The sequence below is a fragment of the Petaurus breviceps genome, unplaced genomic scaffold (genome assembly GCF_028583685.1).
Source record: "Petaurus breviceps papuanus isolate PSGF00001 unplaced genomic scaffold, PetGlider_PUasm1.0 419, whole genome shotgun sequence".
Taxonomy (NCBI): domain Eukaryota; kingdom Metazoa; phylum Chordata; class Mammalia; order Diprotodontia; family Petauridae; genus Petaurus; species Petaurus breviceps.
The window spans coordinates 3,798,832-3,804,765 of NW_027186324.1; the positions used below are offsets into that span (position 1 = coordinate 3,798,832).

Below are 5,934 nucleotides of genomic sequence, written 5' to 3' on the forward strand. Positions count from 1 at the left end.
ACTGGGCAGTGTTCACATTCACTTATAAAGTATACATCCTTTTTTGCAACAAGCAAAAATCTACTAAAACATAGGGTTGTATATTCTCTCAATCAAAATCAATGTTCAATGTTATTTTAGAAGCCACTAGGTTGCTCAGTGGGCAGCTAGTTGAGAGAATTTTGGGTCTGAAATTAGAAAGACTCATCTGCCTGAGTTCAAACCTGGTCTCAGACACTTATGTAATGGCAAACAAAGAAGTACTTAGTGCTTTGCCTCAGCTATTTAATTATTTAATACCTTGCTTCAGTTCAAGCTTATTTTAAGCCTTGCCCATGATTATATCAAGTATTTGTTAAGAAATAGAACTTGTCTGGGGTGGCTAGGTGGCACAGTGAACAGAGCACCAGCCCTGGAGTCAGGAGGACCTGAGTTCAAATCTGGCCTCAGACACTTAACACTTACTAGTCATGTGATCTCGGGCAAATCACTTAACCCCAATTTCCCTGCCCTCCCTCCTCCAAAAAGCAAACAAAAAGAAAGGAAGAAAAAGAAACAGAACTTGTGAACCCCACAACTTGTGAACAACACAACTTGTGAACTCCTGTAGAAGGGGTGGAACAGGAAGGAAGAAAGGAAGGAAGGAAGGAAGGAAAGAAGGAAGGAAGGAAGGAAGGAAGGAAGGAAGGAAGGAAGGAAGGAATTCATAGGCGAAGAACTATACACAGTTAAACTGCTAAATTATGGGGTCAAGATTACGAAGGGAGGAAAACGAAGCCAAAGCAGGGATGGTGGACTGTGAGAACAGGGAGGAATTAAGAAACTGAGATAGTGGTAAGAACAAAGAATTGGTTTGAGAAGAGTGAGATATAAGGGCAGACAGGGCAGACTGTTAACATCTAAAGAATCTAAGATGGATAAGAACTGGGGAACTAAAGGACATGCAGGAATGAAGCTTAAAATCAATGCGAGTCTGCTTCTTCCATGATTGTCTTTCCAGATTCTCCTGCTACAGGAGCCATTAGTTACCATAGTCCAAAAGCAGGGCACTGTAGGATCCCTGGCTGGCAAAAATATTTGCCTTTGGGCTTCATATAGAATGACTACAATGAGACATGTTCATTTGGGAATTGCATCCCTTAGATGTCTCTATGGTATTCTATAGTAGGGAGATGCTATCAGATTCTGAGCAATGAGCGCTCCCACACCAGAAAGTTTTTAAAAGCATGAGGCAGAATGCTCAATAAAACACTAATGAATGAACATGGGTAAGAGAGAAAATATCCAAAAGAGGAGAAAGGTAAGAAGAAAATGGAGACAGCATCTCATTCATGCAAGTGCTAATATTTCTAGTTATTGTCATTTGTCCTTTGTTTTGAAGAGGATCAATGACATCGTGGGGTGACGTCTTGACCCAACAGTGGACTGGATTCAAGTGAGGCAGAGTTACACAAAGTTATCAGCCTCGGTCTTTCTTCAGGTCATCAAAGTCCAATGGCAAGACTAAAGGCAAGACAACTGGTGACAGCCCAGGATACAGTGAATAACCTTGGCATCTTCAATATCCAACCAAGCACTAAGCTCCACAGAGTCTGCTTCAAGAAACTTCATGGCCTTAGGCTCTTTCTTGGGGAAGTTTTCACATGCTTGAGGTAGGCATCGCTCTAATTCACCAATGGCTTGGAGGCCTGTCAGCTGCCCTGAACCTGGTTTAACTTGTCTGCTGAGACAATTTTACTGCCGTGTGGCCACTATAGATGAGAGTTGGGTGACAAGTGGACACCAAAGGTGGATAAGCAACTCTAAAAAAGAGCATGGCAGCCCTCACACCAACCGTGTCCGTCCTCCCAAAATACCCCATACACTTCAACATTCCTAGTAGGAGTGGTGGCAGGGTTCTCAGTATTTGTGTGGGGAGAAGCAGCATCTTCCAGGGATCACATCTCATTGTTTCCTCATTTGTTCAAGTTTTTGTTTCTCTGTGACCTTGGCAAGTCACTGAATCTGTGTCTTTTTCCTCATCTGTAAATATGGACATTGGGTTAGATGACCTTTGAGGCTTTGTCCAGCTATAAATCTTTGCTACTATGAGACCCCTTTCCCATTTCTTAGCTTATAGTGCTGTGGAAAGCAATACTGGACAAAAATCACAACATGCCAATAACCATATTAAATACTGACCCAAATCACTAATAATAACTATAAATTAAAATAACTGAGTTTTTCATTTATTCAAGAAGTATAAATTAAAATAACACTTCATACCCAGCAAATTGCTGAAAATAACAAAAGATGAAAATAATCAGTATAGGAGGGTTTGTGGAAAGACAGGGATGCTAATATATTCTCAGTGGAGAATTGAATTGAATTGTAAACAGTGAATTGAACCATAGGGTCTGGAAAGCAATTTGAAATTATTGGAGAAAAATCACCAAACTATACATTCGTTTGATTCAGATACTTCTTTGCTAGATATCTCCCCAAGGAGACTAACTTTACTGAGCATTATCTTTCCATTTCTCTGAATTCCTCATGTTCATGATCTCTTACTGCACAAAAAAAAGTCATGACATTCCTAGACCACGATTGGTTCAATTTTGTCTCCAGTTTTTTCTATCACAAAAAGAGCTGCTATGAATATTGTCATATTATGCTCCCAAAGTATTAGGGGAAATGTTTGTACTTTTGTGCTTTCTACATCTTTGAAATAAATGTTCCTGCCCATTGTTAAGTGGTTAAATGGAACTTTGGTACTACTCACTAATTAGAGAGAGTATATCCAATATGGGCTCAAGCCAATGAAAAGCAGAGAAAGAAAGATCATTATCACCACTACCACCCCCCAATACCTCAGGGTACCTAAGAACCCTGAGGGATAGCTGCAGCAGACTTGACCCTTGGGGCCAGAGAGTGGCCTGCAGAAAAGAAATGCCTGTGTCCTTGACTGGGTAGGGGGAGGTAGCCACTTCACCCTTATGCACACATCTGACAGCTCAACTAATACTTCTCACTTAAAAGCCATCAGGGAAGAGAATGAGAGCTCATCAGCTTGTCCCTTTTGTATATGATCAGTTTCAGCTCAACAATTCATGAGTCCTTCAATCTCTGAGGCCAATGAGATGGCTTTTCATCATCACATATTAGAAACCTTGATCCATCATGTCTGAAAACTATCTGTCAAGGTTCTACATGTTGGACTGACAGCAAGCAACTCTACTGCATATTACATTCAATTGTGTTTGTATCTGTTAAACTGTAAGCCTCATAAGGGCAAGGATCATATCTTATCTACATTTTTATCTCCCCCAACATCTGTCACAATCCATAGCTACTAAATAAGATGTGATTGCTATCTGCATTTTATATATGAAAAAACTGAGGACCAGAATGGTTAAGTGATTTGGCCTCCTCTGACTCTAAACCCAGTGTGCTTTTTGAAAGAAAAGCCCTTTATTTTATAGACTGAATATGGGCCATGAATGTATGCAGGAAACAACAACTACTACTACAGTCACTTAATTACCAAGAATTTCTAATATCGGGGCGGCCAGGTGGCTCAGCGAGTAACAGCACCGGCCCCAGTGTCGGGATAACCTGGGGATCAAATCCAGGCTCAGATACTCAGCACCGCACCCAGAAATAACTGGGCATGTAACCTTGAGCAAGTTACTTAACTCTGATTGCTTAGGGGTGGCCAGGTGGCTCAGCGAGTAAGAGCACCGGCTCCAGTGTCAGGATGACCTGGATCAAATCCGGGCTCAAATACTTAGTACCACACCCAGAAATAACTGGCCGTGTAACCTTGAGCAAGTTACTTAACCCCAATTGCTTTAAAAAAAAAAGAATTTCTAATATCTTAAATGAGAGCAAATAATCTAAACTCCTATCTTCCTCTTCGTCTTTCTTGTCCTTTGCATCTCCTTCCTTTCGGTCTGACTTGCCATTGTTCTGCATGGCTTTGGCAAATGCTTCAGCATCACCCTTATTGGCCTCATCCACAGCTTCAGGTGGTAAACCAAACTGACTCATAAATGGGCCAAGTTGTCCTAAGGCTAAGGCAGCACTGAACACACTTAACGCCTGCTGAAACTGAGGAGGGGTCAGTGTGTTCTGAATCTCTTCTGTAGAATAGATTCTCCAGAGGGAAGATGAGGCAGCAACCACTCTTGGATTTCTTCAGCATTGGTCATAATAGGAGCCATGATCTCTGGAGTTAGCACACTGCTAGCCAACCTCCTGCCCCCATGGCACTTTCATAGTAGCTAAAACGTTCTGAAGGTCACTCAGTTTAATGGACTGGGTTGGGCTTGTTGCTGTGCTGTGCCATTACCTGAACTTAGGACTAGTTGTAGAAGCAATTGCTTGAGCAATGGAAGCTGGTATAGCACGAGCAGAAGAGGTGGAAGATAGGTTTGCAGAAGCTGACTGGCTCCAGGAGCTTGGTGAACAGATCCTTGTTGCAGGTCCTCTGCTCGCCAGTAAGCTAGCCAGAACTGGACCTGTCAGTGGACCAAGCCCACCAAATCCTCCCAAGTCACTTGGTCCAATAAGTTGCATGAGTTGCTTATAACTCGTGTTACCCAGAAGGCTCTGCAAACCACTTTCACCTCCAAGGGCTGAAAGTTCATGGTCTCTACTTCCACAGGTACCCAAAGCTCCTGGCACAGGTGGATTATTTAAATATTCATTTACTTTCCTGCAATGTTCTTCACCCCCCAGTGTTCTTTCCACACAGCTTGACAAGAAATGGCTTAAAGTTGTTTGTAACTAGATCATTATCCTTAGAATAAGGCTATTGACTTGAGAGGGGTTAATGAGCTTCACTCACTTAAATATAACCACCTACCTAAGTCTAGCCATATATTCCCAAATCTGTATGGGAGGAAATGAGAGTTAATCGATCTTTCCCTCTTGTTTGTATCTAAGAGCCACAATTACAATATGCCTTATACAAACATAGTAGACACTCAATTAAATCTGTTCTAGTGAATTGAAGATCTTATCTGAATGAATTATATCCTTTTTTGTAGCCTTAATATATAGAATCAAGCAATTCTGATGATTATTCAAAGTAGCCATTGCCAATCATTATCAGACTGGGCAAATTTCCCATAGTATCCATCTACTAAGCAGAGTGCCTAAGAGCACCAAGGCATTGTTCGTACCTCTCTAACGCATTTACCAAATTCTCTTATGGTTATTTTTGAACATCTAGTGATTAACACAGTGCCTGAAACTCGGTAGGCGCATAACAAATTTTTATTGAATGAATGAATCCTCTGTTCAACTGTAAACTCATATAGAACTAATTTATCTCTTTATCTACTCCAGTATTTTTTATGTAGTACTACTTAAGTGTTTCTTGAATTGATGGAGTTGGATTGACTTTCCCCAACTAAAAACATGAAAGTTGCCACTTAACACAGTCATAAGAAACGATTTTAGAGCCTGGGGCAAGCTCCAGAAAACTTGTCTAGAGAAGGCAACATGAGAAACCTCAAGTCAGCTTTAAAAATAAATTCAGTTGGGAGAGTGTATGGAAAGATCCCATATACTAGACCCGATGTAGGAAAGACTATGACCTTGGGACACTAGTTTCCATGGTATAAACCCTGCACACGTCAAGGCCACTGCTGGGAGAGGCCACTGCTGGGAGAGGTCACTGCTGAGGAGGCCAACGGGGAAGAGTTCAATTATTTTCTCATTACTCTTGCTCACCGGGTACTAAATTAAGTTCTTTCAACACTGTTGGAAGAGTATAAATGTTGCAAAAGATGTCTAAATATCAATACCCTAGGGCAAAAGTAAAATGGGCCTGCTCAAGCTATGGTACTGCCATGTAGACAAACCATTATGCCGTAGAGAGAGGGAGAAAGGCAGAAAGGGTGGGGAAGGGAAAGAGAGGGGAAGGGAGAAGAAAAAGAAAGTATAAGAGAGAAGAGGGAAGGAAAGAAA

The 5,934-nt window shown here is 41.4% G+C and overlaps 1 pseudogene; it reads right to left on the bottom strand.

The window, feature by feature from the left end:
- Positions 1-1,482: 1,482 nt before the first annotated feature.
- The window catches only part of LOC138171157 (proteasomal ubiquitin receptor ADRM1 pseudogene), a 20,733-nt pseudogene continuing 16,281 nt past the window's right edge, over positions 1,483-5,934 (bottom strand).